The sequence below is a fragment of the Athene cunicularia genome, assembly GCF_003259725.1.
Source record: "Athene cunicularia isolate RWA chromosome 2 unlocalized genomic scaffold, athCun1 chr2_part1, whole genome shotgun sequence".
In the NCBI taxonomy this organism is placed as follows: domain Eukaryota; kingdom Metazoa; phylum Chordata; class Aves; order Strigiformes; family Strigidae; genus Athene; species Athene cunicularia.
The window spans coordinates 54,928,486-54,938,566 of record NW_020799095.1 but is presented as its reverse complement, the minus strand read 5'-3'; the positions used below and the strand labels follow the sequence as shown (position 1 = coordinate 54,938,566).

At 38.1% G+C, this 10,081-nt stretch overlaps 1 long non-coding RNA gene across 2 annotated transcripts in view; it reads left to right on the top strand.

Moving 5' to 3' along the window:
• The first annotated feature begins 285 nt into the window (after nt 1-285).
• Nucleotides 286-10,081, top strand: part of LOC113477077 — a 262,249-nt gene continuing 252,453 nt past the window's right edge. For both annotated transcript variants that reach the window (XR_003397839.1, XR_003397840.1), the window contains exon 1: nt 286-592. This is a non-coding gene — a long non-coding RNA (uncharacterized LOC113477077). The remainder of the gene's footprint in view (nt 593-10,081) is intronic.

Genomic DNA, 10,081 nt, shown 5'->3' with positions numbered 1-10,081 from the left:
GCTTTCTGTAATGTAAGACAATGTGTAGGGAAATCTGAAAGCCTTTTTCTTAAAGTATTGAAAGTACAAGAGCGACAGCATCCAGCTTGAGTCTTCTTTTACACTCCAGCTTGGTGATGTTAAAGTGAAATGCCATCAGTGGCTTTGAGTTTAGGATTTCTCCAAATCTGTGAAGAAATACGTGTTTGAAATTATTCAGAAAAATGTAACTTTGTATGTTCATCCCTGAGTGGTGCAGCAGAGTTACTGTGCTGAACTAACACTTCTTCCTCTTATGTGAACAGGTCAAAGCATGGTCGTCAGGAAAATGGGATGGTTGCCAAAATGTCAGTCTGTGATGGGTGCCATATTGCATTGTTCTTTGAGTGCTGGAATACAGCTTGGGATTCTTCAAGGGTTGTTATCATGGTATAAACTGTACTGTACAGCTGCTGAACGTCTTAACCATTTGGATTCATACATAACTTAATGCGCTCCTGGAAGAAGTGGAAGAGCCTCTTGCTGAAACTTGAGGATATTGTGGAAGATGCTGCTGAGACCCATTTGGATTACATCACCAAATATGACATCAAGGTCCTGCAGCTGATGAAAGGTATACTTCTCTCCTGTTACAAAAAATACTATGTCTTGTACATCAAAATAATAAGGGCATCACCTTCGTTTTAAACAAACTTGCACTGTAACCTTTTTTTAATTTTTTTTTTTTTTTTTAATCTTTGCCTTGCTGCTGATGCCTACCAGTAATTTTGAGTGGTGTAATCTGACAGAAATGCCTTACTAATGGTTTGGCAATGTTTATATCTTAAATGTAGAAGGAAAAACTGAACATGAAAGTATTTTTGTTTTCTGAGTTAACTGATATTTTCAAAGCAATGACTTCACTGGGTCTAGGAGTGCTTAGTAGCTCGAGAAAATCAGACTAGTTAGCTTTTAAGAAAAATAAGTTTAAAACGGCTTAAAGCATTTGCCACAGTTATGATCTTCCAAACAGACGACTTTGTTTAAAGACACATTATTAAGTTTTGAGTTGAGTTCAAGAAACCAACCTTCTATTATATAACCTCTCTGCTTCCAAATAGCAACAAAAACGTTATGGATGGCTTGTATGGGGGAGAGAGCAAATAGAAGTATTTAACTTAAAAATTCAAGGAATTATTTTGTTTCATATGTTTTTAAAGTTTTGATTTAAGGCTTCTTGTGGAGTGTGTCTGCATCCTGAATGTCTTAGTACTGTGAAAGGCTATTGAATGTGGACAGTGCTCAGTTTTCTTGTTATTGTATAACTGATGTACAAAAATTAAACAAAAACTAGTGGAGAACACACACTGTTAAGGAGTTATTAATGAATAACGAATTATTTTTGAATCTAGATTAAGTGTTAATCCAATGGTGAGGAAATCATTGAGCCTCTTAGTGAGCTATGAAAATTGCAAAGCATATTCTAAAACTATTTAAAATCTGATCCTTTTAAACTCATTTTGTGCACTTTTCATTTATAGCTGAAAATGAATTACATTAAAATAGTTGGGTTTGCTGCATATTGCAGCTCATCTGATTGGTTCCAGCCTATACCATATGTAGGGCAGACTAGTATTCATAATCTTAAGAAAAGTGCTGATCTGGCTGGCCTACTTTAGAGCAAAATAGAAATCTGAACGAATAATCACTTGTTATCCTTTCCCATTGTAAACAGATACAAGAAGCAATACAATCCTTATTTCCAGGTTCTGACTGTTTTAATAAAGACCTACTCTTAATTTTACTGATTATTGAGGATAAGCTTTTTCTTATGTACTGAACACAATTAATGTACATTTAGATTTCCGTTCTTAATATTCTTCTGCGTTTATACTGTTTTTGAACTTTGGATGATTTAAGTTAGCCATATGAAAATCTTTATTTTGGAGTGTCAGAAAAGGAGAGTCTTTGGCTGTTTGCGGAAAGAGGGGAAGAAAGGAATAATAAATGGATTGTGATGGATAAAAATATTTTAGAGCTGCTATCTAGTGTCATCTTGGAAAAGAAGCCCAGTCATTACGTTTCTGTATTTAAAGGAAACCAAAACCATGATTCTTTTTTCTTTCTGTGCAGATTTTCTTCTTGTTCAGTTTGTTCTCAGGCACTTGCTGCTCTTTAGGAAAATTAAACTGGGTAGAAAAGGTACACTTCATTTATCTGCATGAAAGCCATGCTTTTTCATAAACACTGAAAACTGAAGTGAATTTTTACTTACAGTTAATGTAAATGGAGACAACTCCTTATCTTTGCTTAATCTGAGAGTTTGTATAGATTGAATTTCATCATTACCATAGGATTCAGGATATATTAGGCAAATTATTAGATACATTTCTGTTTGTTTATACCTGGAACATTTCAAACGTTAACAACTTGGTGACAAAATTGTTAAGATTTAAAGAGGGGCGATAGAATTTATCTGCCTTCAATTTTCTTTGGACTATTTCCAATAAAATGAAAAGAAGCATTCTCAGATTCAGAGATAAGATCTGCAGAGAGGAAAAGTAGGGCCAGCTAGGAAACGTTTATCACAGTAGTTCCCAGCTGGTAGGTGTGCTGCATTGGTGGGAGGTGAGACCCTTGCAGGACTTGCACAGAGATGAGGAAAATGTGTTTTGTAGGCCCTGGCTGGAGCGTCCTTGTACCTTTCTCCTGGGAGCAGTCCCAGCAAAAGGGGCAGTAACAGCAGGTGAGGGAAGGAGTGGGTGGATGGATGGATGGAGGCTGAGTGCTGTGGGGAAGGGGCAGCACCTGGGTGATGGGGAGCACCTGTCTTAACTGTGACAGAAAGCAGCCCTGATGCTTTTGGTGGGAGCTGGCTGTGAGGAGTGTAAGGAGTTTCTCGAGAGGATGGTTTCAGGTATCTGACCCCTAATGCTATAGTTCCAAAATGTATGAAAAAGGGTTGTTCTTGTGGTTTAGTCTCTGGTTATGATGGGGCTATTGCTTGCTTTGCTTGTGACTGTCCTGGAAGGCAATGGCAGTCCTTGCAGGTATCCTGGGCAGTATAGGCTTGGGGGTGAGCTCTGAACTCCTCTTCACAGAAGCCTACCTTGGGGATGTGCCATTTTAGGCTGGTAGTAGAATTTACACCTAAAACATATTAAGCCAAATCCAGACAGTCTGAGCAGTGGTTCTTCCTTTGAACTGTGCACAGTTAAGAAAGCCTTTGAACCAATGTTCTTTGTTACATGAGAAGGTGTCTTGTTCCATGTAACTGAGGTTAGAGTAACCACGGGGTTGTCTCAGGCCAAGGGAGCACAGTGCAAAAGAGATGTAACAGACTGCAAGAAGTGCTTGTACAGTGTGTTATGGGTGGGTGAATTGGAGTTGTGTGTTGTGAGGAATGGACAGAAAAGGGCAGGTTGTGTAGCTTCTGGATTTTTAGGTAGCAGATGGAGGAGGTGCTATATGGAGTACCTTCCAATCAGTGAACATCCGGGAAGGTAGAAAGGAAAATGTAATAAGGTATTTATTTCTTTGATTGTTCCTTCCCTTTAGTTGAAGTGTTTTTCTTGCTGGGCGTGAACTTCAGAATTCACAAGTGAGGTAGAAATTTCTATAGAGCCATGTGTGCCTAACTGGTGTGTGATACATAGTGGAGACAGGGATGCTTTCCTGGGGGTTTGCTGCCTTTCACCCCTCCGGTGGGAGGCCCTGCTCCTGGCAGTCCAGGACAAAGCAGCTTTCTTCTCTGGAGGCTTTACCAGAGCGTAGTCCTTGGGATTCAGAGGTACAGTTTGACTCTTGAGTAAAACTTCGTGAGAAAGCTTTTGGAAATACAATTGTTAGTCCCTGAAAGGGTTCTCTAACAGCACAAAGAGTATTGTGCAATTATGAGGAGGATGGCATGGCAGGTAGTGACTTTGTGCTTCTCATGGGGAAGGTGAAGTAGAAGCTGTAGGACAGGTAATATTTCTAGAGCAGAGCTGGCTTTGTAGCTTTGGTTCCATAGAAAGTGGTATTGATAAGTGTGTCCATCTTATTATCTCTTTATTTTGCTCAGTGCTGGTTGAACCTCATGTGCTTAATCATATATCTTCAGGTAGTAGAAATCCAAATTGCAAATATGAGATTTTCTTTTATTTTTTAATTTCTCTGCTTTCATTTGCTTGTCACCTTATCAGGTAACTCGAGGTACAGTACTCTTACAGAATTCAATGTAAGCATGTTTGTTTTTCTTTAGCTTGTGTGAGCAAATTTTGTTTGAGAGGTAGAAGGAAGTTGACCAAGGCTAGGAGAGAGTTGTCACTTGAAATCTGGGGAAGGTGATGGGGGATTTGTACACACACGCCTCTATTCTTTTACAGTTATGATTGAGAAATACTTGCATGAAAGCTTACAATGAAAAGGAAGCTTCCAACATGTGAGCTGCTTTCTGTAGAATGCTATCAGTTATGTCAGGACAGAGGCATATGGTGTCTGGAATAGTTTTCTTTCTCTTAATTGGATTTATTTTATGTAGCAAGAAGCTTTCCAACTCAGTAACAGATTCTATTTTGATTCTTGTTTTTACTTGCATTGTCATAACATGAAATTTGTCACAAACTATTTGAAGCCCAACATAGGGTGCTATTGTGTTTGGTACCTTGACCTTTCCTTGATTAAAATGCGTAGATGTGTTTGGGTTTTGGTAGGGGGAAATGTATAAACTAGGGGGATTAAACATATTTTAACACAATTAATTCTGGTCTTTGTGTGAGGACAGGGACAGTACTTCTGAAAGGTTATGAGACTGCTGCAAGTGCAGATTCTGTGTTCATATATATGAATGTTGTGGACTAATGAGAACATACTGCATTTAATTCTGTACAGAGAAGAAAGAAGAGAAAAATGCTCATATATAATCTAAATGTGTATGTTCCTGCTAAAAATAACAAAATTATTACATTTTTTTATACTTTAAAAAGAAGCCACACTTCTGTTTAGGAACAACGTTGCCACCTTTTGAAATATGCTGCATTTTGATATATTTTAAATGTTGCAGTATCAATTTTTCTGTCACTTTTCTGTGTGTGGGTATTTTTGTTTTTATTTTTTTTTTTTAACTGTTCCTAAAGAATTTTGTACATTAAATGAGTTGCCTTAAGTTCTGCAGTGGGAGATGAGTGTGGTGTTGCTCTGGGTGTCAGCATTACTTCCCCTTCAGAGATAAGGGGGAGCAGTGAAGTAGAATGACAAATGTTTGCATGGGATTCCTCGCAGTCATAGTGGGAGTGGAGGGGGAAGGCATGCAGTTGTCATATAACTTAATAAGTGGGCAATGGGAGCGGGTATTCTGGGCTGATAAGGATGAATTCTGACTTAATTGTGAGCCAGTGAGGACAGGAAGTGGTGAGGCATCTTGAAAATGAGGGCCAGTCACTAGAGATTGATGTGATAGAGAAAGGAGAGGTGGATTTTGTGGGAATGGATGAGAAGCTGTTTGTCATAATTTATGTGTCTGGAGGCCTGTGCCATCAGAGCATTTCTAATAGGAAAATGTAGTGAAATCTTTAAATGGCTGTATCATAGGTTATAAATATCCCAGTCAGGAGTATTGGCATCTTTTTGGTGTATGATAAAATTGCTTCTGTTTAATGCTGTACGAGGAAGCAAAGTTAACTTTAGCTTTGCATGTTTTGAATTACATTTGCTCCCAGAATAACTTCAGTCTTCAGTTGAGCATGCAAGTTAGCTGCTTCTGTTTGGCTTCACAATACATTGCAAGGCAAAAATTCATTTAGGTAAGTGGTTCAGGAATTACATATGTTGTTTTGAGACTATCTCAGAGGTGAGACTTTGTGTGGTTGCTCATTTACTTATCTTTCAGAATTTGCAAATGCATTTTTGGTTGGTATCAGTGTTCCTCGGTGCATATGCTTTGAAAATAATAAAAGTTGTGATGACTCCAGAATACCTAAGAGGGTACCCTAGATTGTTCAGCAAACACTGAGGTGTATCTAAGCAACTCGAGGCTTTTGTGCAGGCTGGTGTAGTGCCACATAGGGTGCTAATTTCGGCCTGTAAGCTACTTTAACTGTATTATGGTGCTATGGGACTTGATCTGTTAATTGTTGCTTCTCGGCTGAGCTTGCATAGGATATGGCTTCAGCTCTGCTGGTGCTGGAGCTGACCTGAGCTGGTGGTAGCTCAGGGGGCTCTTCTGTGGGCTCTCTTGTGGGGTGTGAAGGTGGGCTCAGTTGTGCTTTGTAGAGAGACTATTGTTAAAAGGCTTTGGGCTTCAAGTATTGGAAACTGAAAAGGTTTTGGAAGAGATAATCTTGCCCTGACAGAAAATCTGTAGCCTTATAGCTGATGAAAGGTGTGCTATCTTGGGGCTTAAGGTTGCCATATTCTTAGTTCTACAATGTGACATGGGCAGTAGCTTCATTCATTCAAGCTCCTGGACTGGACCTGTGGAACCTGTTTAGGCATGGGTCTTTACTGAAAAACAAGCATTGGAAGGAAGGGTGGTTCTGGTTCACAACTTCATGTTTTCAGTGCCTTGCTTTATTTGTTTATTGAAATTCATCACACATACAAAAGAACAAATGGAAGAAATGTAATTCTAAGCCCAAAAGCTTGTTCTTTTTATCATGTAGATACCTTTCAGCTTCAGGATCTGTATACATTATTTTTATCATCTTAAATCTATGCATTATGTGGCTTTATCAGTTTAAATCTCTCCTTTTGCGTATGGTTAAAATCTGTCCTAGATCATGGCTTGGTTTATCAAATTTGGATTAACTGCCATTTCTTCTTTTCAAATACCTTATTTTCCATGGTATCAACACCTGATATTCTAATATTATCATCCATCTTCAGGAGACTTTGATTCATGAACATTTCTAGCCTAATTTAGTAGATGATTTGAATGTGTTGTGAAAAATTTTGTATAAATTGAGAGGAGAAGTTGTGTGATTATTGCTTTTAAAGCATAGATAGGAACACAGCTTGCAAAAATGATTTAGCTGTCCCTGTAAAAAATCTATATTGTCACTTAGTTACTCTGTACATCAGCTATGGGAGTTAGCTAGAGAGAGTTTGATGTACATCTGCAGGAATTCCAGCACTTGGGTAGTGGAGGAAGGGGGCTGTAACCTGGTATATGTTCATGACATCAGTTCACCTAGTAGTAGAGCCAGAAAGTAAGTTTTAAGGCAACAATATGTAAAGTTGCTCTCTCTCTCCCCAAAGAAATAAATGGACAATTCGCTTAATGTCTGTTGAGATTGGTTTTCGACCATGCAATGCATCTAGATATGAGTTTAATTAGATGCTAGTTTATTTTAAATGTCTTATTTAAACTCATACCTAACACCTTCCTTGTATGGATTTTAGTGTATAGTAGCTTAAAGCTAATACCTGAAATATTTTCATCAGCTGATTTGAGTTACCTGATGCACTTTTTTCATGTTTAACCACCAACATTTGAGCTGCTGTGTTTTAAATCCAGTCATCTAGGTCAATTTTCAGCAGAGCCAAATAATAGTTGCTATTGACTTCAGTGGTGATACAGGTTGCTGGGGTTTTTGGAAAAGCAAGTCAGACACCAGAGTGCTTCTGTGTGTGTGTATACACATACATTACATACTTCTATTTTAGAAATAAATATATACGTATAGACGTGTACACTTTCATACTGTAGAGTCCAAAACAGAAGGCATGACGCTTGAGGTTGTTTTGTGATGGAGACAGATGTGTTTTTTTTCCCCTTGTTTCAAGCAGTGTCTAATGCATTCTCAAACCTTGCTGCTGTTGTCTTGTGTCAGTGGTCTTCTATGCTGTGTTCCCTTTTTGATTTGGTTTTAACTACCCAAAATGAAGTATGCACCCTGTTCCAATTTACCAGTTTGTTTCTTAAAATACATCCTGCATGTAAATTCTGATCAGTCAAAAACATATAATGGAAAAGCGTCTATTGAATTAGTAGTGATCAGGCATATACCAGAACAATTCACTGTAATCAGTTGTAAAATACAACCCCCAAAAGACACCACTGGGAAATAGCAAGGCATATCTGAAGTGGAGCTTTGACAAGCACTAAAAATATTTTTTTTTCAACTGGTAATCAGTCTGGCCTAACTTTTTAATGTGTGTATGCACAATGTATATGTGTATGTACACAGCTCTGTATGTTGCTTTGGGGGAATTCATTGGTTTAAATTATGCAGAGTGTAATACTTGAGGTTGGCTAGGGGAGATTTTTTTTCATATCTTAACATTTTCAGTAAGAATTCTTGAGTGCCACCAAAACTATGGAATGCTACTTGTTGTGGACTTCATGCAGGGTAGATATATTAGTAGCTCTGTTGGAGACAAGTGAAAGGATGTTTGCAAAGGAAGACCAGAACCATTTCCAGATTGATTTCTTTGCATCTGCAATCAATCTACTGCTTTGACCTTGGATTACATGTTGCAGTTGAAGTAGTTTTTTTGCCCTGAACATTGTTGCAAAAGGCAATAAGTTCAAGTATGACATATCAGAGTGAAAGTAGGACAGAAAAGAGGCAGAATAAGAATTCTTTTGCAGACTTGTGCATTTGAGTCTGTTGCCCAGGGCTGTGAGTCTTCAGCCATTTCTTAAGGTGTTTGTACGGTCCTGTGAATCATAGGTGGGCTGTCCGTTAACTGTGTAGGCGGGCATATTCTAGACATTGAAAAATGTCTGTAGCATTATTAAAAATAAGAATTTGCAGACATGCTCTAGTTTGGATAGTTTCTGAACATGAAGGGGAGGGGAGCTCTCTGGTTTGTTGCCCTACTATATCGGAAATGGTGTATCTGAGTGATAGTTGCTGAATTAAAGCAGTGTATTTTATAGGCTTCTGGTTCCTTAGTGTTAGTAGTGCTGTGCAAACAGTCCAGGAATTGCCTTTTTGCATATAACGTTTTTCCCTTGTTGTTTTCTACCATGGATAGTGGTTTATGGCCATGATTTGTGTAAGAGGAGTAGGGTGTTTTTATTGTTATTTTTATTTTGAATGCTTCCAGGCTGAAGAGAAGTCTATGAAGTAGATCCTGTTATTTCAGGTCAGTGCCTAGATTAACTTGTTGACAAAAACTTGTTATGGATCATATACTGCCATCACTGTAAAGCACAGGAAGTGAAATAGCGTATCTCTAGTTCTGTTTAGGTAGGATCAATGTCTTCTACTAAAACCAAAAAGAGAATCTCTGTGGAGAGGCAGGAGTTGTATGTAGTATAATAGCCACTTGCCAGAAGATACTTGATGGTAGTTACTTTTTGAGGGAGATGCAGCCACTTAGTGTGTGTTTCTGTAAAGAGAACCAGGGTGCACTCATTGGAAAAATATTGTTGTATCTGTTGGACAAAAAAATGTTGTCATATTTATTTTTAGTGAATTTTGGCTTAGTCCACCTCTTGTCTGAGTGATATTCCTCAACTCTGAGGAATGTTGCCATGAACATTTGATGCCTGCATTTGGCTGTAGGGCCATATTTGCTGTATAGCAGAGCTGGCAAAATCTACAGGCATTACTGGCTGTGTTATTTTTGTATTCCCAAGTGTGAAGGGGAACAAACAATTCATTAAGCATAATAGAATACTTAAATTCTCTTAATTTTTGTATGGTTCTTGTCCTGTCTTGGTTCTCCCAGTTCTTGGATTTAGAATTGCTACTCTAGAGGCACATGCCTTATTATTTTATGTTGAAATTGAAATAAGTAGGAATTGTATTTGAGAAAAATTGAGTAGAAGAATTCTGAATCGGTTAATACTAATTCTAAAATGAGATCTCGTACTTCAAGGGTCAGTCTTTTGTTTGGGGAAAATTACCAGCATAGAAACTCTCTGTATCTTTAACTAAAATGGTCTCTAATTTATGCTTGATTCTTCTGCTAGGTTAATGTTAATTAGTTTAACATATCACTCATAAAAGATGTCATAGTTGAGTCATTGTGTAGGTAACAAATCTTGCACTGGCTAGCAATGAAGAAATATTACCTCTATTTAAAACCCACACTTAAACCGTGGAGTCAGTAAGGACTGGTGACATTTTGCAGCCATCCAGCTTAATGCATTTTAATGCTTTCAGTGCTGTGAGGTGTTTTTTTTCCTCTT